Source organism: Eleutherodactylus coqui, chromosome 4, assembly GCF_035609145.1.
Source record: "Eleutherodactylus coqui strain aEleCoq1 chromosome 4, aEleCoq1.hap1, whole genome shotgun sequence".
In the NCBI taxonomy this organism is placed as follows: Eukaryota; Metazoa; Chordata; class Amphibia; order Anura; family Eleutherodactylidae; genus Eleutherodactylus; species Eleutherodactylus coqui.
Window position 1 is genome coordinate 2,394,072 of NC_089840.1, and position 25,496 is coordinate 2,419,567.

The following is a 25,496-nucleotide window of genomic DNA, read 5'->3' on the forward strand; positions in this document are numbered from 1 at the left end:
TCTTTGTGGGCAGAGTCATTTCTTGCTGTACCTCTTTCTTCTCTGCTCTGCTCTTTGTGGGTAGAGTCATTTCTTGCTGTACCTCTTTCTTCTCTGCTCTGTTCTTTGTGGGTAGAGTCATTTCTTGCTGTACCTCTTTCTTCTCTGCTCTGCTCTTTGTGGGTAGAGTCATTTCTTGCTGTACCTCTTTCTCCTCTGCTCTTTGTGGGTAGAGTCATTTCTTGCTGTACCTCTTTCTCCTCTGTTCTCTGTGGGTAGAGTCATTTCTTGCTGTACCTATTTCTCCTCTGCTCTTTGTGGGTAGAGTCATTCCTTGCTGTACCTCTTTCTCCTCTGTTCTTTGTGGGCAGAGTCATTTCTTGCTGTACCTCTTTCTTCTCTGCTCTTTGTGGGTAGAGTCATTTCTTGCTGTACCTCTTTCTCCTCTGTTCTCTGTGGGTAGAGTCATTTCTTGCTGTACCTCTTTCTCCTCTGTTCTTTGTGGGTAGAGTCATTTCTTGCTGTACCTCTTTCTCCTCTGCTCTTTGTGGGTAGAGTCATTCCTTGCTGTACCTCTTTCTCCTCTGTTCTTTGTGGGCAGAGTCATTTCTTGCTGTACCTCTTTCTCCTCTCCTCTGCTCTTTGTGGGTAGAGTCATTTCTTGCTGTACCTCTTTCTCCTCTGTTCTTTGTGGGCAGAGTCATTTCTTGCTGTACCTCTTTCTTCTCTGCTCTGCTCTTTGTGGGTAGAACCTGGTACCTGGTACCGGTTCCCAAGCAGTATGGGTGCTGGCTGACTCCTGATTCTCCTGCTTCTTTGGGTCACATGCTTCCATTCCTCGGCTTCTGCAGGTACACTGGACATTTCTTTTCCTTCGACATTTTGAAGACTTTCTTCTACTCTGTCCAGGAAATCTTCATCTTCCTTAATATGTTTCAATGTAGCTATTCTCTCTTGAAGACTATGCACCTTTTCCTCCAATAGGGACACAAAACTAAACCTCGCTACAAACTGACTTACTGGTATTTCCGCCCACTACTACTTGACCTCATCCTGACATCTCCATCTCAATGTGTGGCACCATAACTCCCAGCACGCCCGCTGCCTTGGGGTCATATTTGATTCTGATCTCTCTTTTACTCCCTACATCCAATCTCTGGCCCGAACATGTCAGCTGCACCTCAAGAGCATCGCAAGAATCTGCACTTTTCTCACTGTGGACATGCTAGAAACACTCACTGTCACCCTCATCCACTCCCGGCTCGATTATTGCAACTCGCTGCTGATCGGCCTCCCCTGCACCAGACTCTACCCTCTCCAATCCATCCTGAATGCGGCAGCCAGGCTCATCTTCCTGTCCAGCCGCTCCTCGGACGCCTCTGCCCTGTGCCAGTCACTGCACTGGCTTGCTACCTTCATCCACAAAGCCCTCCACAGCGCAGCGCCCCCTTATATCACCTCCCTAATCTACAGCACTGCGCCCCCCTATATCGCCTCCCTAATCTACAGCACTGCACCCCCCTATATCGCCTCCCTCATCTGTCTGTGTATAGCATCCCTCACTCTCCACCTCTCCATACCGGGCACACCTCCAGCCCTTTATGTATCACCCCATTACTTGTAGTATGTAAGCTCGTTGGAGCAGGACCTTTACATACACTTAACTGAAGCTTGTCACATCAAGTGTAGTCCATAACTTAAAATAAAATAAATAAATCTTGTTATAGCGCCAACTTATTCCGCAGCGCTTTCAGGTAATTATTACCCCACCAAGTTGGGTTCTCATTTTACCGACCTCAGAAGGATGGAAGGCTGAATCAACCTTGAGCCGGCTACCTGACCCACACGGGGATTGAACTTGCAACCTCCAGGTTGTAGGTGAGAGCTTACACTCTGCACCACACAAGGCTCTACTTCAGATATACCCTGAACAGGACCTTGTTCACAACAAGTGTAGTCCACACTTTCACGCAAACACTAAACAAGACCTTGTTTACAAAAAGTGTAGTCTACAACATCATACATAAACTGAACAGGACATCGTTCACACCAAGTGTGGTCCACAGCTTCATCCATACACAGAACAGGACCATGTTCACACAAAGTGTAGCACACACTTTCAGATATACACTAAAAAGGAACTTGTTCGCGCCAAGTGTAGTCCACACCTTCATTGATACACTAACACGACAGCGAAAAGGAGCAGCATCCAGGGATGCTTCTTCATGCAACAAAGCCTTTATTGTGCCCGACACATAATGAACAACGTTTCGACCACGTACGACAGTGGTCTTTGTCAAGTCAATCTAACATACAACCCCATGGTCCCTTATAAATACAAAAGACCCGTCCCCAGACTCAATTAAAAACAGATACATGCAACATGTCATAGAGCCAGCACTAAGCCAGCCATATCCATTGGTGGAACCAGGGGAGGGATGCAGGTGTCCAAAATTACCTTACTAATGGTGCAGCATCATGGCACCCTGCCGTGTTCAGTCACCACGTCCGGGACCTAGCAGGGTGCATGCGCGAGCTCTCCTTCACCTCTTATGCTAGCAACCACCGCTACGTCATCAGGGATTCCCCTTGCAGCACGATATGCTGTGCGCGCGTGCGCTGAATATAAGTCCCCACTATGAGACTTCACACAGTGAGGAGTTAAATTTGTACAACCCTTTTAAAACACTGTGTTTTGAGTATTGATATTGCGTTATGACTCCCCTTATCCATACTATGATGTCTACCTGGTTTAGGGATAGATTCTGTAATCTTAGATTGTTGACAATACACTGGGAGTCTTGCATTTTTATTAATGGATGTAGTGGGAGTTGCGGGCCGAGCCCATGTGACATCGGTGGGGGCGTGCCCAGTTAGGGCATCCTTTACATGCGCTGAGGATTCAATGGTTGCTTATGACCAGATATCGCGAGACTTAGTGAAGTCTCATAGTGGGGACTTACATTCAGCGCACGCGCGCACAGCATATCGTGCTGCAAGGGGAATCCCTGATGACGTAGCGGTGGTTGCTAGCGTGAGACGTGAAGGAGATCTCGCGCATGCGCCCTGCTAGGTCCCGGACGTGGTGACTGAACACGGCAGGGTGCCATGATGCTGCACCATTAGTAAGGTAATTTTGGACACCTGCATCCCTCCCCTGGTTCCACCAATGGATATGGCTGGCTTAGTGCTGGCTCTATGACATGTTGCATGTATCTGATTTTAATTGAGTCTGGGGACGGGTCTTTTGTATTTATAAGGGAACATGGGGTTGTATGTTAGATTGACTTGACAAAGACCACTGTCGCACGTGGTCGAAACGTTGTTCATTATGTGTCGGGCACAATAAAGGCTTTGTTGCATGAAGAAGCATCCCTGGATGCTGCTCCTTTTCGCTGTACGTGTTGGCTGCATTGGACTGGTCCAGGATCCAGGACCTGAGCAGGAGCATGCATATTCAGCCCAGTATAGGATTCCTCCCTCCCTATTTGGAGGTTCTGTGGGTGCTGATGTCAAGCATATTATTGGAACTGTTCATCGATACACTAAATAGAACCTTGGTCTCACCAAGTGTAGTGCCCACCTTCATTCACACACTTAGCAGGTCCCTGTTCACACCAAGTGTGGTCAATATCCTCATCCATACACCAAACTGGACCTTGTTCACACCACATTTAGTCCACAGATTCATCCATTGATTAGGACCGTGCTCACATCAAGTGTAGTCCACATCTTCAGACATACACTGACTATTAAGATTGGTAAGAGTTAGGTAACCACACAAGTACGGGTCACTACGAGGTAACAGGAGCATGCTCTATCCTTCTCATAGTACAAATTTTCTCAACACTGACCAACTCACAATTGTTCCTATTCCTTTCTGTGAAGCAGTTTCAGTCACTTGGCTTACACTAGCAGTAACTGAGGCTTCTGGGTTCCATGGGCCCAGGGTGAGCTTCAGACAATTGCTCCGCTTCTTCCATTTTTCCACACACAGACCGATAAGGTAGTGTCTGTGTGTGGGCAGATTCTCACACCAGACTCTCTTAGCATTGACACTCTACTAACATACATATAGAATCTCAGCCACATGACATACAACAAGATACATATCCCAGATATAACCCAGACGTTAACTCATTCAATTCTGCGGAGGTCCAATACACATCAAATGTATACCACATGTAAGACACTGACAATACAATTAGCACTAGGAAAACATTTAACATTGTGGAGTGGCCCCGTTAATTTTGGGCCTCTACAGTCCCTCCTAGTTAGAATAAACTAACCCCTGAGCCTCTTAAAACAGAGTAAATATTCCGGAGTTGGACTTTCTCAGTGTTCTACTCATTAAACATTTTAGAGAACTATCTGCACAGTCATGGAATGTGCAAGGCGAAACCTGTAAACACATACTTCCTCTTTGGTTACTACTCAGAGCTTACCCATCTGGGTGTACTCAGGCTACCTAAAATGTCACTTTCTGTGTAAAGCCGTAATAAATGGCAGTGTGTATACAAATTGTTATAGCCATATCTCTGGGAAAAAACTGTTAGGCTGGATGGAATCTAGGAAGCACTAACATTGCAGTGGGGCACTTCCATAACTCTTCCCCCAAAGACTAAAGCGAAAAATACACCAGTGTAGCAATACAAAAAATAGAAAAGGGTTGACTGGCAGGTTTAGAAGAATGAGGGGTAAGTGGAATGAACATTACTTCCCCAGAGTCTCATGAAGGGTGGTAGCTAAAAGTCAATACCCCCAACTGAGCTGACTAAAGATAAATGATAATGAGGCTGTATCTTCTGGTACAGACAAGATAATGGGCAGAGACTGGTACACTTAAGTAAATTAGTAGGGCATAGTATTGAAAAATCCTGACTCATGTATTCATCATTCAAACTCACAGTCAGTAAATGCAAGCGGACTTTTACTTTAACTCTTTTTCCTCACTGCTGCACACTTGCTTTAACATTATAAATGTTCCATTAAGCATTTCGAAGATATTTTGCAATTAAATTATGCATTTTGAGCTATAATAAAATAAACTTTGGCAACATATGGTTACGCATGGGAGCATGAGAGAACTTTAAAGTCCTTTGAGGGGCATAATGGGGACAAAACAAAATAACGTCTCTGAAAAAAGAAGAGAGTTCAAATATAGAGTCCCTTAACACCAGGTCACCTTCTTAACAATAGGTGGGCCAGTGGGCTCTTCTGACTTTGATTCTGTGGAGAAACCAGTCGGTGTAGTGCTGCTGCTTCATGAATGGATTCCAAGTGAGGAACACAGTGAAGGGCTGGCACATAAGAAAGTACTTCCCTATGCTCTTAAGAGTTGTCCACTAACGGCTCAGAACAGTCTAGGGACTGCCACCACGATGCAGAGGAATCCTCAATGCAACAAGTCTCTTTCTGTGTAGCCCTCTGATATATGATACAGTCAAGAACAGGCATTGTCCTAGAGCAAATCCACGGGAAATGCACAAGTCTCTCCCGGGGCACAGTAGCAGGGACAACACATGGTGGTCCACTTGGGCGTTCCCACCGCTCATCTACAAAAGTGAAGGAAAAATTAGAGTCTCCATATTCTCGAATAAAGGGCAGAAGGTGCACGGGCAGGATATCTGTGACCTCCTAATTGTCACGGTGAATCAGAATCCATGGGAGGTACCGACTTTCTATGAATCCATCCCCTGCTCCGGAGTCTCCCTCCTGCTGGAGGAACATTAGAGGAGGAAACAACACATCCAGAAGGAAAAGGGTCTATGTTTACAGGCTCCCTTATTCTTCTCTCTGGTGAAAGTGAAATGGGAGAAGATGGTGGCACCAATCCCACCAGTTCAGGCTCATTAACCCAGTAGAAGCGGGTAGCCTGCAGGAACACCCTGGATCACCTTTCCAGTCATCTCACTCGCATGGGTGCTCTCGCTGGTTTGCTGAGAGAAGTTCAAAGGCTCACTCACCAGCATAGGCGACTCCTACCCTAAACGGTCCTCTGTACTCTGTAACTGTTTCTCCGTGGTGGGGTTGACACCCCCTACTTTTCCTACAGCCACAGCGGAAACTGAGTGGCGTGAATGTTTTGCGGGCTCTGCGAGGTCAAGGGAAGAAGCTTGGGTGCCATCTTGTCTTCCACCTCCTCTTGAATAAAATGTAAAGCAGACAACTCCACTTTATCCAACAATATCACACACTTTCTTCTCAGGGTATTGCACATCCTTGACACATAAACAGAAGGTTGGGAGGCCTCTTGATTTCTCTGCATTTCAACTTTGCAGGTGACTTAGCTTTAATCCTCTGCCTTGTCTCAGAGGGCTGGAACTGAACGCAGTCAAACAGTCCTTTGAACTCCGGCACGGGCATGAACTTCTGCTGCTGGGGAATCGTTGGAGGTGCTTCTTCTCTGTCTCTTGGATTCACAGTTTGGAGCTGTAGGAAGATCATTTGCATATTCCCTGCGCATTCTAGGAAGTGCAAAGAATAACTGTAAAATGGGAAGATTGTCAGGATTAGCCGGGTCTAGCTGCTCAGAGGACATCGCCAGACTGTGCGCCGTTAATATAAGGGTTGTACACTTAGTCGTATCTTATACGTAGCCTTTTTTTAAATTACAAGGATAAAAGATCACAAACATATAAACATTACTACCAAAATAGGACAAACAAATGTCCTTGGTATTTCTATTTCCTTCTATAACCATAGACATCGGATTGGTCAGCAACCAGGACCAGATATAAATTCCTAGTGGTGACTATATAATAATAATAATATAATAATAATCTTTATTTGTATAGCGCCAACATATTCCGCAGCGCTTACATAGACAGGGGAAATACAGAGACAAAAGTACAAAAAATTACAGAACCACGGTTACAATCGTAATCAGCTGATGGAAACAATAGGGGTGAGGGTCCTGCTCCAACGAGCTTACATACTACAAGTAATGGGGTGATACAGAAGGTAAAATGGCTGGAGGTGTGCCCGGTATCGCGTGCTGGAGAGTGAGGAATGCTATATACAGACAACAGTCAGACATTTAGCTATGCGACGGCAGGATCAATATGACTACAGGAGCGGTTTATGATGGCTAGCAGGGATTGCAGTCAGTAGGTCAGGGAGCATGTTATCAGGCGGAGTACAGAAGGGTTTGTTTAGGGAATGTGGTATGCCTCCCTGAAGAGGTGCGTCTTTAGAGCACGCCTGAAGTTTTTCGAGTCCTGGATTGCCCGGATGTTCTTTGGTAGTGCGTTCCAGAGGACCGGTGCTGCTCTGGAGAAGTCTTGGAGGCGGGAGTGAGAAGTTCGAATTAGAGGGGTGTGCAGTCTAGTTTCGTTTGCCGAGCGGAGAGCCCGGGCTGGGTGATGGATTGAGATGAGGGAGGCGATATAGGGGGGCGCTGCTCTGTGGATGAGGGAGGCAATATAGGGGGCGCTGCGCTGTGGATGAGGGATACAATATAGGGGGGCGCTGCACTGTGGATGAGGGATACAATATAGGGGGGCGCTGCGCTGTGGATGAGGGATACAATATAGGGGGCGCTGCACTGTGGATGAGGGATACAATATAGGGGGGCGCTGCACTGTGGAGGGCTTTGTGGATGAAGGTAATAAGTTTAAATTGAATTCTGTATTTAACTGGCAGCCAGTGCAGTGACTGGCACAGGGCAGAGGCATCTGAGTAGCGGCTGGACAGTAATATGAGCCTGGCTGCCGCATTCAGGATGGATTGTAGAGGGTAGAGTCTGGTGCAGGGGAGGCCGACCAGCAAGGAGTTGCAATAGTCGAGCCGTGAGTGGATGAGGGCAACAACAAGCGTTTTCAGCGTGTCTATGGTGAGAAAGGAGCGGATTCTTGAGATGTTCTTTAGGTGCAGCCGACATGTTCGGGCCACTGACTGGATGTAGGGAGTAAATGAGAGATCTGAGTCGAATATGACCCCAAGGCAGCGGGCATGTTGTCTAGGAGTTATGGTGACGCCACACACTGAGATGGAGATGTCAGGAGGAGGTCGGTTGGTGGAAGGAGGAAACACCAGTAAGTCAGTTTTAGAGAGGTTTAGTTTTAGGTAGAGAGAGGACATGGTGTTAGAGACAGCAGACAGACAGTTGGTGATGTTTTGGAGGAAAGGTGCAGAGATGTCACGGGAAGAGGTGTATAGCTGGGTGTCATCAGCGTACAGGTGGTATTGGAGGCCAAAACTCCTGATGGTTTGTCCAATAGGGGCTGTGTAGATAGAGAAGAGAAGGGGGCCGAGGACCGAGCCCTGGGGGACCCCAACAGCAAGGGGAAGAGAAGGAGAGGTAGAGCCAGCAAAGGAGACACTGAAAAAGCGGTCAGATAGGTAGGAGGAGAACCAGGAGAGAGCAGTGTCCTTTAGGCCGATGGAGCGAAGCATACTGAGGAGGAGTTTGTGGTCAACTGTGTCAAATGCTGCAGAGAGATCGAGGAGGATCAGTAGGGAGTAGTCACCCCTCGATTTGGCTGACAGTAGGTCGTTTGATACCCTTGTAAGGGCAGTTTCTGTGGAGTGTTGGGGTCGGAAGCCAGACTGTAGGGGGTCGAGGAGAGAGTTCTCTGATAGATAGCTTACAAGGCGGGAGTAAACCAGGCGTTCTAGTAGTTTGGAGATGAAGGGGAGGTTTGAGATGGGTCGGTAGTTGGCAGCATCGGTCGCGTCCAGAGTCGGCTTCTTTAGCAATGGGGATATGATGGCATGTTTGAAAGAAGAGGGAAAGATGCCAGAGGCCAGAGAGAGGTTGAATATAGTGGTGAGATGCGAGATGACCACTGGAGAGAGGGATCGGAGGAGGTGTGAGGGGAGAGGGTCGCTAGCGCAGGTGGTGGGGCGAGCAGAGAAGAGCAGTTTGGAGACTTCTTCCTCTGTTGCTGGTCTGAGTACAGACAGTGAGCAGGAGCTAGCTGCAGTGCTGACAAGACTAGGGTCGGGGCTAGTCTGGGGTTGGGAGGTTATTTCTTGACGGATGTCATCAATTTTCTTTTTGAAATAGGCAGCCAGTTCAACAGCACTGAGATCCGTCACCGGGGGCTGCGGTTTAGGGCTGAGAAGGGAGTGAAAAGTATCAAAGAGCTGTTTAGGGTTGTGCGATAGTGAGGAGACGAGAGAGGTGAAATAGACTTGTTTGGCGTGGTGGAGGGCGAAGTTGTAGGTTTTGAGCATGAATTTGTAGTGGAGAAAGTCTGCAGACGTTTGCGACTTCCTCCACAGCCGTTCGGCACTTCTAGAGCACCGCCGGATGAAGCGCGTTTGAGGTGTGAGCCAGGGTTGCCGTGGTCTACATCGGATGGCTCGGGTCCTGGGGGGCGCCGCTTCTTCCAGGGCATGTTTGAGAGCGGTGTTGTAGTGAGCGGCAGCCAGGTTGGGGCAGGCGAGGAGAGAGATGGGGACAGAGAGGACTGTAGGGATTCAGCAAAGTCTTGTGTGTGGATGGCCTCTAAGTTCCTGTAGGTACGATAGGTAGGTGGGTGTGGAGAGATGTTAGGGAGCGTGACAGAGAAAGAGAGGAGGTTATGATCCGAGAGTGGGAGAGGGGAGTTAGTGAAGTGGGAGGCAGAGCAGAGACTGAGGAAGACCAGATCCAGAGTATTGCCATCCCTGTGAGTGGGAGAGGCTGTGAGTTGAGAGAGACCAAGGGAGGAGGTGAGCGATAGAAGCTGAGAGGCAGATGGGGAGATGGGGTCATTAGTGGGGATGTTAAAATCGCCTAAGATGAGGGTTGGGATTTCGCAGGATAGGAAGTGGGGGAGCCAGGCAGCAAAGTGGTCCAAAAACAGGCGAGCAGCACCTGGGGGGCGATAGATGACTGCTACTCGCATGGACAGCGGGCGGAAAAGCCGTAGCATATGTACCTCAAATGATGGGAAAGTGAGTGAGGGTACAGGGGGGTGACCTGGTAGGTACATTTCGGGGAGAGAAGAGCACCTACTCCTCCGCCACGCCTGTCGTCTGGTCTCGGGGTATGGGAGAACTGCAGGCCATTGTAGGACAGTGCAGCAGGGGAAGCCGTGTCAGACTGCTGGATCCACGTTTCTGTGAGAGCGAGCAGATTAAAAGAATGGGCAGTAAAATAGTCGTGGATGGTGGGGAGTTTGTTACATGCTGACTGGCAGTTCCAGAGCGCACATTGAAAGGAGTCAGGGGAGGGTATGCATGGGCTAGCAGTGGGGCTTGAGGGGTGTCCTAGTGAGTCAGGTAGGGGGTAATAGGAGCAGTGGAGGGTGGGCCAGGATTGGGAGAGATATCCCCAGCTGCTAGTAGCAGCAAAATAGCCAGCGTGAGCAGATGATTAGGAGATTTGTGGGGGTGGCAGTAATGTTTGTTAGTGGTATTAGGGGGTGTGAGGCGTAGTAAGAAAGTATAGAGTGCGTGCGGGCTGTGCATAGGGGAGGACAGGAGAGAGGGGCTGATGTGAATAGTGTGCCCCGGTTGGGGGCACTTGGAAGAAGTTCTGAGACTGAGAGCAAGGATGAGAAGAGAGGTGAAAGCATTTGCAATAGCTTTGAAACGAGAGGAATTAAAGCAGAGTTTGTGACGTACCTGTCTCTTGCCCTGTTGAACTGCAGGGAAGTCACACTTAATCACGGGCCCACTTCGTCACAGGGACCACATGCGTGTCAGTGAAGGGATTCTACTTTTAAAGCCAAGCTACAGCCAACACCTGGGAGGGACTAGTTCAATTTAGGTTCGTTAAGCGACTGGCTAGTGACCCACCCAGAGGTTTTATGGCTCGCTTACATAAATAAACACCTCCACACTAAAAAATGGGCATAGAAGTGGGGGGTGAGACTATATGAGGGGGGGGGGGAGATGCACAAATATGGCCAGTAGTCAAGCTAGGCAAGAAACACATACCATAAGCATAATAGTGAAAAGATGCAGGAAAATAGCAATGGTGCAGGTTAAGCAGAGATGAAAGCAGCAGGGGGGTGGGTGGACATCAATTGCAGGAGAAAACACATACCTGTTGAGAAGGAAAGGATAAGCAGATATTAATTCATGCCATGTTAAACTGCATGGAAGTCACACTTAATCACGGGCCCACTTCGTCACAGGGACCACATGCGTCCACTGTATGTGGTGAACTCACCACTATGTCATCCCTTGGTGGTTAGGATAGATGAGGATAGGGCAAATGATACCGGCTTGTTTGCCCTATGTTAACTGTCTATTGGTATTGCTATGCCTGATCAATGGCTAATTGGCACTTGCATTGTGGGTACTGCCACTCTGGGGAAATAGACCAGGAATAGAAAAATTATTTTATGGACTGGTTTTATTCAAAAGATGCTTCATCAGCTGCAAGATGTATAACACCAGTGGGAGATGATCTCATGATACCTCAAATCACCACCCTTTGTCGTCACTGACTAACAACCTGTTATGGCCATAGCCACAGTGCCTTATTATCTAGGATCAAGGATAGTGTAGATCAAGGATAGTGTAGATCAAGGATAGTGTAGGTCAAGGATAGTGTAGGTCAAGGATAGTGTAGGTCAAGGATAGTGTAGGTCAAGGATAGTGTAGGTCAAGGATAGTGTAGATCAAGGATAGTGTAGGTCAAGGATAGTGTAGGTCAAGGATAGTGTAGGTCAAGGATAGTGTAGGTCAGGGATAGTGTAGATCAAGGATAGTGTAGGTCAAGGATAGTGTAGATCAAGGATAGTGCAAATCAAGGATAGTGTAGGTCAAGGATAGTGTAGGTCAAGGATAGTGTAGGTCAAGGATAGTGTAGATCAAGGCTAGTGTAGGTCAAGGATAGTGTAGATCAAGGATAGTGCAGATCAAGGATAGTGTAGGGGTCATACTTTATTGACCCTAATGAATTGTATTTTTTAGAAGGGATCGACGCGTTTCTTTAGCCCGATGTTTTAATTGGGCTAATTCATCAGGATCCAAGACATTATCAATACACAATGAATCAATTGTTCCGTTTATGTATCAGAACTGTGCAGTAAGGAACAGTGAATGAACCCCGCGGGGAGTCAGCAACTTTTACAGGGGTATAGGTTATGTGATTTAAGGCAGTCTAAGGACAAAGTATACGGCCTGCTTATCAGATTGCTGTTCCAGTGGTAAGATACACCTCACTGGATACTGTCACTGTTTAGTAACTTGTAAAGTTAACGTAGCTTGGGTCCATGACCTTGTATGCTCCTTCAGAGAGTTGTGCCACATGGACATTACCCCATGCTTTTCCAAAACCCCTGTATAGAGACAGCTTGAGCAACAGGAACTAATGTGGGGCTTGCTCCAAGATAGATTACAGCATAACCCCTCTTGTAATTGTATGAGCCTAGCGATATCACTGTTGGCCCTGATTCTGTTGGACTGCTGATGTACTTATAACAGCCTATCCAGCGGACAAGTTACAATTTAGACGCCTAAAACATATGCTGGCTAACCCATGTGCTCAGGAGCGCGGCATAGCACATGCTTAGCTGTCACACAGGTATAACTTTCTGAACAAACCGGGAATGGTCGATAGTGTCCGTTTACTTAACTTCTTGCAACCATCAGTAACAAAACAAACAGCTTATAAACAAATGCAGAATATCGGCAGTGGAGGCTCTCGGGGCATACAAGCAGCTCACAGTCCCAGTTATCTGTGCACTGTCCTTCTCATGGTACAAACTCTCTTAACATTGGCCACTCCACACTTGTTTCTATTCCCTGCTGTGAAGTGGTTTCATTTATTCGGCTTGCATTAGAAGTACCAGAAGCTCCTGGGTTCCATGGGCCCAGGGTGAGCTTCAGACGATTGCTCCACTTCTTCCATTCCTCCACACACAGACCGATAAGGTAGTGTCTGTGTGTGAGCAGATTCTCACACCAGACTCCCTTAGCATAGACACTCTACTAACATATATATGAAATCACAGTCACATGACATACAACAAGATACATTTCCCAGACATAACCCAGATGTTGACTCATTCAGTGCTGCAGAGGCTAAATACACATCAAATGCATACCACATGTAAGACACTGACAATACAATTAGCATGAGACAGACATTTAACATTATGGAGGGGCCCCACTAACTCTGGGCCACTACACAGAAATGATGAACATCTACTAAGTTGATATGGAGGGAGAGAGGGCTCTGCCCATGAGGCCTTACAATATACAGGAAAAGGAGACAGCAGGCAGAGGTAGAAGGTTCCCCTAATGGGGAGGCAGCTGGGTTACAGTAGGTTGTAGCTTGTCTGAGCAGGAGGATTTTCAGGTTCCTTTTGAAGCTTTCCCAGGTGGTGAAGGGTCTGATGTGTTTAGGTAGTTCCAGAGTATAGGTGACGCACCAGACAATTATGTGAGGAACACACTAAGACGATTTTCACACGGGTGATCGTGATATCAACAAGAAAATCACGGCAAAAATCACAATTTTGTTCATGAGATTTCTAAGCTCCAGCGACGCTTTTTCTTGTAAATGTATCGCTGCCGCTCGTGATTTTACAGCAATAGGTGAAAAATGCATCACACGAAAATCACAAGTTCAGGCGCTGCCATGTGATAAAACGTAGGCTTCGTAGGGTAACATGGGCTAGAAGAAGATCACAAAACGCAGAAAGATAGGACCTGCTGCATGCCACATCGCAGGAGTGAAAACATAGCGGGAGTGAATGAAAGCATTCAAAAGCATGGATTTCATAATTCTGTGTCCTCACTCGCTCTCGCATTGTGTGAAAACAGTCTAAGGGATCGATGAGAAGGAGGTCCTTCAAGGACCGGCGGCTACAGTTAGGGAGGTATCGGGAGATTAGGTTAGAGATGTATGGAGATGACATGATGAAGACGCACTTCTATGTCATTAATAATAACTTGTACTTGATTTTTGCAGACAGCAAAGCCAATGGCAGAGGGGAGAAGCAGGGGAGCAACAGGGGGTCATCTGGGCAGCAAAAGTGAGGCTGGAGGGGTACAAGAGCATTTCATGGGAAGCTGCAGAGAAGGGAGATGATGGGGGCAGCACTACTTAGTATTTTTGTTGACCCGTGTTTAAGAAAAGATTGCATCCAAGAGATGTTTTTGAGTTGTTGATGACAGGAGGAAGTAAGGGCTTGGATGAGCGGTTTGAAGAACAGGACAGACTACCTTCACATGGGGTGATTATCGCCCGAATTATTGCTGGAAACGATTACTTGTCAGAGTCGCCTGGTTTCAGCAGAACTAGAAACTAAACGACTATCGGCTCGTGTGAACAGGCACTTATTCAACTATGATGCCTGTTTACGGTGAATGGAGGCGGACATGCTAGAAGGATCTTTAGGTCGCTCACCTCCATACACAGAATGATTATCACTCTTGTGTAAAACTTATGTGCCCAACAGTCGCCTCGTGTAAAAGTACCTTTAGCTTACTCCAAGGGACTTTTGGGGCTGAGTAAGGGCGCCTGAAGACGGCCAAGTCGGATCCCGCTATAAGAAGTCTTGCAGCGGGATGTGGACCTGTGGCCCTGCTCAGTCCTGTGGCTTACCCGCTCCCGGCGTCTTCTCTCTACACTGTATGCCAGCTGCCTCCCATCCGACACATGCGCAGAGAGGAGCCGGCCCGTCACCACTGACATTTTTTGTGCGGGCCTCTGCAAGACCCACACAGAAATAGAACGTGCCGCAATTTGTTTCCCGCGTGTATTTTCATGCGGACAAATCGCGGCCGTCTGCCTAGGATTGCGTTTTCTAATGCAAGCCTATGCAGGCGGGCACGGGCGGAAATACTGCGGGAAATCCTGCCGCAGAATTTCCGCCCATATGCAGGAGGCCTAAAGTGTGGAACCATTAACTGTGACTGTTAAGTCTGGTGGTGGAGTGAAGGGCATTGAACTTGGTGTTCTCCATGTTGAGTTTTAGAAAGTAAGAAGCAAGAAGGACACTTGGAGCGGTCCACGGCTAGAAACCCCCTTGCACAGCAAGCTGCGGTGCCCTGCAGGATCTGACACCTTTCTCTCAGAGCCAACAGCACATTTTTCAGTAATTTGTTCTACAGTCACTATTCTATAGAATTGGACCAGACAAGCAGCCTTCATTTGAAACAATGACCCCTGAGCACCCATGGTCCTGTCACCAGTTCTCCTTTGGACCATTTTGCTAGGTACTAAGCACAACATGCTGGGAGCCCCCCAGAAGACTGGCCATTTTGGAGATCCTCAGACCACCAAAATGTGGCCCTTGTCAAAGTTGCTCAGATCCACACTCTTGTCCAGTTTTACTGCTTCCAACATCAACTTCAAGAACTGTCTGATCACTCGCTGAGTAATATTTCTTACCCCTTAACACCCACTGCTCCAGCTGTCACAGGGGTACGGAGCAGAAGCAGTTAGTCCCCCTGTGTAGTGACTGGGGCTCATAAATGTAGGCACAGCTGTCATTGAGTTTAATGAGACCGCAGCCTGCAATTACCAGCTCCAGCCAATACACAGGGGTCAGAGCTAACTGCTTCCACTCCATACTCCTGTACATCGTGGCGCTGATTGCAGGCGGACAATCAGCTGACTGGCCAGGCCGAGTTTGCCCAGAAAACTCCTTTAATGTTATGACTAATTGGTGTATGAGATATGCTACATGGACAGCTCTAAACTGGAATATACATAGGGGATACGGCGCTCATATCGATAGATCAAAAGTGGGCAACAGGACCTCCCAATTGGTTATGATTCACATGACTACAGCCTCCATTCTGGGACAGAAAGGTCTGCTGCCAATTTGTAATCTCCTCTTTACCATCACTTGAAGGAGAAAATGTCATCATTGTACACACAGGATGCATCATCAATAAGATCTGCTAAGTTGTTTGTGAATCATCACATAAGGAATAGACTCGATTGACCAGTGATTATCTTTAAAGTCACCTCCAAGCAGGCTTGCATTCTGCTGGACCTTTAGGGCCCATTGAGTCAGAGCCTGGACTCACTTAGGGAATTTCTTCTAATCTGGTGGATCAGCCTAACTCTGCCCATTACCCTTATGGAATAACCGCCATGTTAAGGGTGACCCTTCAAAAATAGATCGGATGGCTAATGGAAAAACCCTAAAACGTATAAACATGATATGTCCTGACATGTTTTTCTCATCTGTATGACGGTGCTCTGAGGAGCCTTCTTTTGGAGCAGACATTGCTCCATTTGGTCATATCAGTTTAGGAAATTTATAGAAATCACTTCATAGCTCTACACCTCCTATAGGAACATCAAATAGTATGGAGTAAACCTGTCTACAGAGAAATGAGGTGGACACAACCTCCCTGCAAGGAAAATGAGACTCACACAGTTTCTGGGCTCTGCTACGATTCATCAATGCGGCAGCGTTAGGGGTGTTCACACAGCAAAACTGACCACAGAGATTTCAGTGTGAATTCTGCCTCAAGAACTGTCAAAATCTTCGCCTTGGCACGGATCCGCATGAGGATTTAGCCCTGCTAATGGCCAAAGTCTGCTAATGGAATTCTGACACGGAAACAAGTGTTCTGCATCAAGTTGTGACGTGTCCTCATTGGAATTCTGTGTGTGAATTTTCCCCATTCACATGGCTAAATCTGCTTGGAGATCTGCGCCAAAAACCCACCGGAAAGAAGCCGATTTTGACAGTTTTTAGAGGTGAAATTCATGCAGAAAGTTCCGCTATGTGAACATACTCTTACCCCCACATGGGGATGAATGGCAGCATTTCTCATTGTGAATGGCAAAAGTTGCACAACTGTTAGTCAAGCACAGAAAAGTCACCTACCTGACCTGGGATTGTACCTGAAGTTGTGTCTGATTGGCTTTGGCCCCGTTCACATGGTTCAGCTTTCAATTCCTCCTCTAGACGAAACCATAAATACATATATAGAGGCAAACCAACATTTTACCTCCAAGCAACAGTCATTCCCTATATCCTTGCAGAGATGCAACCTAAAGCTCCAGGACCCCAATGCAGCATCTGTAACAGGGTCACTTACCAACCATTTATAACACTGGTGTCCTCTTATACAGCAGAGGATGATGGGACATCTGCCCCAGCACCCTCTATAGCTACACCTCTGTATATCTGCTAGCAGTATTCATGCTCTTGATCTGTGTAGGTCTCGGCACATACGGCTAATAAATAACCACTGTGGCACAAATGACAACAATGTGTGTGAGAAGAGTTCATGCTCAATCCCCTTGCTGCTGATTAGCAGAGATCCAAGGTTAAAGGAGACTCCCCAAATCCCCGATGATAACTATGATGTAATATGGAAATCGCTATATAATTCATGGAAGCCTTTAACTATCTGGACATAAACCGGGGAGCCAAAACCTGCGGATCTCATGAAGGTAACAACCTTCTGTTGATTACTAAAGATAATTACCTTCCCCAACTTGTACAGGACCCGAATAGAGGGGCGGCCATTGTGGACTTAATATTAACCAACAGACCTGACAGAATAACAGGGGCGCAGGTCGGGGGGCACCGGGAAATAGCGACCATAATATAATACATTTCCACTTGTCTTTCAATAGGGAGTCTTATAGGGGAGCTACGAAAGTACTAAACTTTAGGAAGGCCAATCTCCATCAGCTCAGAGAAGTTCTTAACCTTACTGACTGGGACAATGTCCTCAAAAATAAGAGTGCGGACAATAAATGGAAAACGTTTAAAAACATCCTAATTACTTAGGGTGGATTCAGACGAGCGTGTTTACGCGCGCACAAAACCACGCGCCTATTAGAACCATTGGTTCCCTAGGTGTGTTTACATGTCCGTGTTTTACAGGCACGCAAATGCACACATCTGTAAAAGATAAGACATGCGTGCACCATAGGTCCGTGCGTGTAAATATTTCCCGTAGGGAGTCCACTTGTCACTGAACACTGTGACAGCATTGTCACAGTGTTCAGTAATGATGGCACTCCACGAAGGGAGTAAAGAATCCCCTGCCACTGCTGGGCAGAGAATTTCTTCATCCCAGTGGGGATTAAAGAATCAATGAATGGCCAAGCACTGGCTGTGATTGGCTGAGCGCTGTGACCAATCACAGGCAGCGCTCAGCTGTCATTCAATAAATTGCTGAGTGCTGCCTGTGATTGGCTGAATGCTCAGCCAATTAGATACAGCTCTTTCAGCAGGCAGGGATTTTAAATGACCATGAGCCCTGGCAGCAGCAGAGAGTGAGTATATATATTTTTTTATTTTTAACATATTCTAGGGATGATTTTTCAGGGAAGGGCTTATATTTAAAGCCCTTCCCCGAAAATCCCTGTAGGGCTTGCTGGCAGCCCATTGCTTTCAATGAGACTGCAGAAGCGCCGATCCCATTGAAAGCAATGGGAGAACATCACAATCCTCTGCCACAGCTGTGGCACGGGAATTCTTCAGCCTCATGGGGAGTTCCCTTGTCACTGAACACTGTGACAGTGCTGTCAGTGTTCAGTGACAAGAGGACTCCCCGCAGAGATGAAGAAATCCTCTGCTACAGCTGTCACAGGAGATTCTTTACTCCCCACAGGGATGACGAAATCCTCTGCCACAGCTGCCCTCTGCCCTTCCCTGAAAATCACTGCAGGGGTGCTGGCATCCTATTGCTTTCAATGCAGCCGCCGGCAGCAGCTGCGGCCCCTACTGAAAGCGATGATGCACAGACCTGCATTCACGCATGTTTGTGCACGTACGTGGGTGCGCGGTTTTGTACGCACCAATGTACGCATATGTACACGCTTGTGTGAATGCACCCTTACTGTAAGCAGTTCATATCTTACAGGAATAAAAGTATAATAGTAGGAGAAAGCCAATGTGGCTCGATAAAGATGTAGAAAGGGCAATAAACAGTGAAAAGGAAGCATTTAAGCTACTAAAACAAGAAGGCAGCAAAGAAGAGCTAAAAACCTATAAGAAAAAAAATAAATTATGTAAAAATCAGATAAAAGCAGAAGTAAAACTAACCCTAAGCTGTTTTTTAACTATATAAATAGTAAAAAGATTAATACTAAAAGTGTTGGCCCTTTAATAAATAATGTAGGAAAAATTGAAGAGGCTGATGAGGAGAAAACAAATCTATTAAATTGTTTTTTTCTTCAGTTTTTTCTCACAGAGAAAAATGAAATGTCAGATGAGATTTAGAGTGATAAAGTAAACTTTCCACTAAATGTCACCAGCCTAACCCAGGAAGAAGTGCATAACCACCTTAAAAAGATTAAATTAGACAAATTGGGCCCTGATAGCATACACCCCTGGGTTCTAAGGAAATTAAGTAATGTGACCTTTGTTTTTTTTTATATTTAAGGACTGTATAGTGACAGGGTCTGTTCACTGGATTGGCGCATAGCCAATGTGGTGCCGATAATCAAAGAGGGGTCAAAATTGAACCTGGATGGCCAACAAGGTTCATGCCTCAGATATCTTCAAGGTGGAGATTTATTTCCTTCAACATGAATTTTTTTTTAGCTTCTCGAGCAAAAACCTCTGCACTTTAGAGACAGAATGCATGCAGGCAATCATGAATATGGAGATAGGTGTAGTAGCTGGTTGGCTAGAGCGTTACACCCTCACTTGAACTAAACCCATATTGTCTCCATCAACTCGAATGATTGGGGTTTGGTCTATTACCCCCGTGAGATCCTGGAGGAGTTCTGCTGCTAATAAGCTAAATTATAGAATATCCCAACAGCAACAAACTCTTCACAGGATCAACTGCTTAATAATATTTCTCATTACTTGGAGCTTAACTCTCCTGAGGCCATCTACGAGATGCTTTGGCTCTGAACCAAGATTTCAATAATGTTGAACTCATTGAGGTTTTGAGAGCTATGACACTAGGAAAAAGTCCAGGACCCGACGGGTTTACTCCCAGATTTCACAAAGCCGGCAGTGAGCAAATTTCTGACATATTACTTAGGGCTTTTAATGCCATCTCTTGAGGCTGTCCTTTCCTTCTCAAGGCTCTCCAGGCTCATATCGTAGCAATACCCAAACCTGGTAAGGACCCCAAAAATTGCAGTGGCTACCGACCCATTTCCTTAATAAGCACTTATTTCAAAATATTTTCTTAAATGATACTGGAGCAATGAGCTAGGCGGATTGCTGTAGAATTGTGGCCGAAGGTGATGGTCACTTGTTCAGTTGATGTGGAGAGTCTTGGAAAGTTGGGTACCAATCACTCCACAATCTAAGCCTCCTCCTTGCCTGTATGACAGATATCTCTTAGACTCCACACACACATCCCATATATGATTCACAAAGAACAGCTGGGAATTGTCACAGGCCAGGGGGCTAGCAATAATACAACTAAAACCTTATCAATAATTACAAAAGCCCACAAATCAGATGCCCCATTATGACCGCTATTGATCAATGTGGAGAAGGCTTTTCATAGGCTTTGGAGGTTTCTAGAGGTGGTATTAACTAAGATAGCATTAGGCTCGAGAATCAGGTCAGGTTCATGTCTCTATATTTTAATTCCTCAGCTGAGATCAGAATCAATGGATGCTTATTGGCCTCTTCCCAATAAGAAATGGAACGAGCCAGGGCTGCCCCCTAACACTCTTCCTATATATCCTAGTCATGGAGATCTTGGCTTTAGCCCTCAGAAGCAATTCTTCGATAAAAGGGGTGAACATGGGAAGCAGGAGCATAAGCTATCCCTGTTTGTGGATGACCTGTTAATATTTGTATTGATTCTCTGTGTGGGCCTGTCATCTTAAAGGAATCTGCTAGTTACAGTAAACTTAGTAATTTTACGGTAAATACACATATCCCTCAGGGCGAGGTCCAACATATCAAGGAGACATTTCCCTTTTGGTGGAGAGACACCTCTATAAAATACCTGAGGATTCATCTACCATCTGAACCCGATCTGATTTTCAAACTTAACTATAAAGCATTAGATTTTTTCACAATCACACGTTCAAACTATGGGTTTCTATTGAACACAAATTTAATCTGTTCTAGATCACTGGTGCATTTTGGATCCAGAGATGGTTGGATTGGGAAATATTGCATGCTTGGGAGGCAGCAGATGAAGGAGGTCATTTAACCTCAGGACCTGGACCCCTCACCCCTCTGGTGGGGAACCATTGGATCCTGTCCACTTTGTCACCCTCAATGTTCTTTCTCCTTCCATTGGTGCTCTTCCCGTGGGTGAAAATGTGCTGGGTGGAGACTTCCAGTTGACGCCAGGCTTTTGGCTAAATTACCTTCAAAACAGGAGCTACATTAATTCTCTTGCACCTCCCTCTAATTTATCTAGGGAACTTACCCCCTTTGAAAAATGATGCCTTGCACCAAAGGGAAATACAAATGTAATTTCATTGGTGTATGGATTGTTGTTGGGGAAGACAGCGGGAGGCTCAGTACTGGGTTTGGTTGGGGACATTGGAGCGGGTGCTGGCTGGATCGTTCTCTAGACCAAATCTTACATAATGTCACATAAAGTGTCTATATACTTTAGACGGCAGGAACTTAATTTGAAAATTGTATCACAGTGGTACAAGACTATTACACATAATTTTCCCCACAGCCTCAGATCAATACTGGAGATGCCTCTCGGATGTAGGTTCAATGATATACATTTGGTGGGAGTGTCCATTTATAGCACCCCTCTGGAAGGATATCTCTAGACACTGCAGAGCTATAAGTCATTCCTCACTAGCCATGACTCCGAAAATCGCTTTTCTTATCCATGTTTCAGGGATCAGTCTCAAAATTTAAAAAAGGGCTCCTTAGGCACTTTGTAATGGCAATGCACCAGATTATTCCTTGATATTGGAAACAACACAGCCCTATTCCCAAGACAGCCTGGGATGAAGACAACGGTTCATTGCAACACTTGGAGGAAGTCAGATGTTCTGATCCGGTCACCAACCTCTCAGGCTTTCACTCCACCAGGTTGGTGTGGTTGGTTTTTCACAACTCACCCTCTTTTGCTTGTTGGATGCTAAACAGTACTGTATAATGGACCCCCAGAGCATGAGCAGGTCTGTCAGGACATTCTTCTTAGGGTTTAAACAGACTAATGTGAAATTTACGCTTTCTAAAAATGTGATGAAGCGAATCTATTGATTTCAATGGGTTTGTTCTAATGAGTGGGTTTCTCCGATGCAATTCCTGCACGCAAGAAAAGATAGGTCTTGCCCTATCTTTCTGCATTTTACGCACATGGCTGCCATTGAAGCCTATGGCAGGTTAAAAATATCAAGGGGAGGGGTGTGACCCTGCGTAAAACGCAGGAAAAGGACAGTTGGCCCTTATTGGGCTTCAAATAGCAATTCTATTCCATGGAAAGTGAGTAATGCGCGTGAACTGGCACTGCGAGCACAAAATGCACCTAGCCTGAACTGGAAGGACATGTGCTAATATATAACGTAGAAACGTTACAACACCCCAAGACAGGCTACCAAAGAAGTTCCCTTTAGGGGACAACCTTCTGTGCCTTAAAGGGAACCTGTTTATATTAAACACTTTTCTAGACATGTATTTTTTTAAATTGCTGGTGTGCCATTCTGGCATCCCCAGTAAGCTAATGACATCCTTGGAAACCCGGGGTGGTACTTAAAGGGGTTGTCCCGCGCCGAAACGGGTTTTTTTTTTTTTTAAACCCCCCCCCCCCCGTTCGGCGCGAGACAACCCCGATGCAGGGGTTAAAAAAACCACCCGCACAGCGCTTACCTGAATCCCGGCGGTCCGGCGTCTTCATACTCACCTGCTGAAGATGGCTGCCGGGATCCTCTGTCTTCATGGACCGCAGGGCTTCTGTGCGGTCCATTGCCGATTCCAGCCTCCTGATTGGCTGGAATCGGCACGTGACGGGGCGGAGCTACACGGAGCTACACGGAGCCCCATTCAGAAAAGAAGAAGACCCGGACTGCGCAAGCACGGCTAATTTGGCCATCGGAGGGCGAAAATTAGTCGGCACCATGGAGACGAGGACGCTAGCAACGGAGCAGGTAAGTATAAAACTTTTTATAACTTCTGTATGGCTCATAATTAATGCACAATGTACATTACAAAGTGCATTATTATGGCCATGCAGAAGTGTATAGACCCACTTGCTGCCTCGGGACAACCCCTTTAAGGGCTCTAGAGTCACTTTTTGGAACTTACCCATTTCCCTTGATTGACAGCCCCCTCATATGGTTTCAGCTCTAGCAGTGCTGAAATACCATGCATGCTCTTTCGCTCTGCCTTCTCTTACCTGGTCTGGTCATGAGCTGAGACGGACACTATCAGACTTCACATGTTCACTGTGCTGGCATCGCATCCTGTGGGTGTATGAGTAGGCTTGGGAAGAGAAGGCAGAGCAAAGGTGCATGCACACAATGCAAGACCTGATGTGTTGGGGCGTGAACCCACGACCTCCTGTACTCCAGTTGGTGTCTCTTCCCAGTGAGCTATCCAGCTTTCTGGACAAGCTTCCCTGCATAACCTTGTTCTTGTCCCTAGGTCCTGCTCCTGGTTCCCAATTGGACCATCCATTTTCCTTGATTGCACCTCCTATCAAAGCCTGGCCCTGTCACTCCCTTAGTGCGCGATTATTATGCTCCCCAGCATTGATTGATCAGCTTCACTTCTGCCTACTCCTCGGCTATTGTGAATAGACCTCCTTATACTGATCTCTGGCTTTCCATGTGACTACTTGATCCGCTTCATCCCTTTGTACTGCAGACTGAGACCTCCCATTGCTGACCTCTGGCTTTCCATCCAACTACGTTACCTGCTTCAACCATTTGTACTGTAAATCGAGAACTCCAGTTGCTGACTCCTAGCTCATCACTGATTACCCTCCAGAACTGCCATTACTACACTTGAGGCTCCAACCCAGTTACTGAAACTGCTACATGATGTCACAAGAGTGGACTGTCATTCAAGGGGAAATGGGTGCATTTCAAATAGTGACCCTGTGACTCAGGAGCCTTTAAACTCCACCCTAGTGGCTCCAGTGGTAGCATTAGCATTAGAGATGAGCGAGCACACTCCTTTAAGCCTGATGCTTGAGTAAGCATTGGTCTTTTTGAGTAACTGATTACTCGTCCGAGCACCATGCGGGGGGTGGGGGGTGCGGGAGAAAGAGTGATCTCTTTCACTCTCCTCCCGCTGCCCATGGTGCTCAGAGGAGTAATCAGTTACTCGAACAGACCGATGCTTGCTCGAGCATCAGCCTTAAACGAGCATGCTCGCTCATCTCTAACTAGCATACGATCCATGCTAGAATAAAAGTAAGTTTTCTGCAGGCTGACAGAAACAATACACAAGGCAAGTGCTATAGGTGATGTGCCATAAACTGATGACAAAAAACTGATTTGTGGGTGAACCTGGCAGAAAATGTGAAGTTCCCCTGCAGCGCCACCACAGGGCAAATAAAACATTGCGCCTACTCAAATCAATAGCCATGCAGGGTCCTCCAAAGTAAGAGATGATGTTTGTAGCTAATTTGGCTAGAGGATGAGAATCCTGAATTACGGATCCTTCCCCATCCATTAACTAAGAATTCCCTAAACGAGCATTGGTAATTTCTAAACCAGACAAGCACCTTTAATCCAGCACATAGCAAAAATTGCTAAATTGAGTTCATTAAGGCCCAAAACTCCCTTGAGATTAAGGGGATTGAAAATGGAAAAAAAATGTACAGTAGCGTCTCCGGAAATTATCCTATAATGAAATTCAGTGGAATTTTATGATTTAGCATCCAACAATTGGAAATTACTGTCAAATCTGGTCATTGTGCTGCAGAGAGGAGAGGCTGTGTGTGACTGCGGCTCATACAGAAGAACATGAAGTAATGATATGGTAACATTGTAACAACACATCCTTTACTGCCTGCCTTATTTTCTCCTCTCTTGATCTACTTTCTCAGAAATCATTTACGGCCTCCATGACAATGTCCACACTAACATGTAAAATGTGGGTCACTCCATGAAGTGAGAACATCCGATCTGCGATGTCTTTTGTTCTGAGTCATTCTTCCCTGTTGTCCGTTGGAGGACAGAGAGCAGCAGCTGGCGGCAAAACGCAAAATCCACATTTTATTCACTGGCCTTTTTAACTCTGTTGTAGTCCCAAATTGCTTAGTAGGGCACTGCCGACGAAACCACGATTAGAGAGGAACCCTAGACGGGGGCCGGACTCTAATCCTCTCCCATAGACCGGCTGGATTCCCGGCAGCGCTCCGTGTTTTCTAAGGATTCTGATTTTAGTATTACATTTATTCTCAGTTTTAGGTTTAATCTTATTCTATTCATTCGTCTTCAGGCGTTCTTTACGTTTTCATGCTTTATTAGTTACATATTTATTCGGATACGTTTCTATTATATTTCTAGAGTCTAATTATGAAATGTTCGTATTATCTTTCTACAGGTTTTTCATTTATATTTCCAGGTTTTTCAGATTTATTTCTATTATACTTTTGATGCTTTTATATTATTTTTTTTAGACTTTGCATCTGTAATTTACATTCCATTGCTAGTTTTTTGCATTTTCTTTTATTCCGGTTGTATTTTTTATTGCTGTATTTTTAGGTTTTTATATTACTTAGATTTTATATGTATT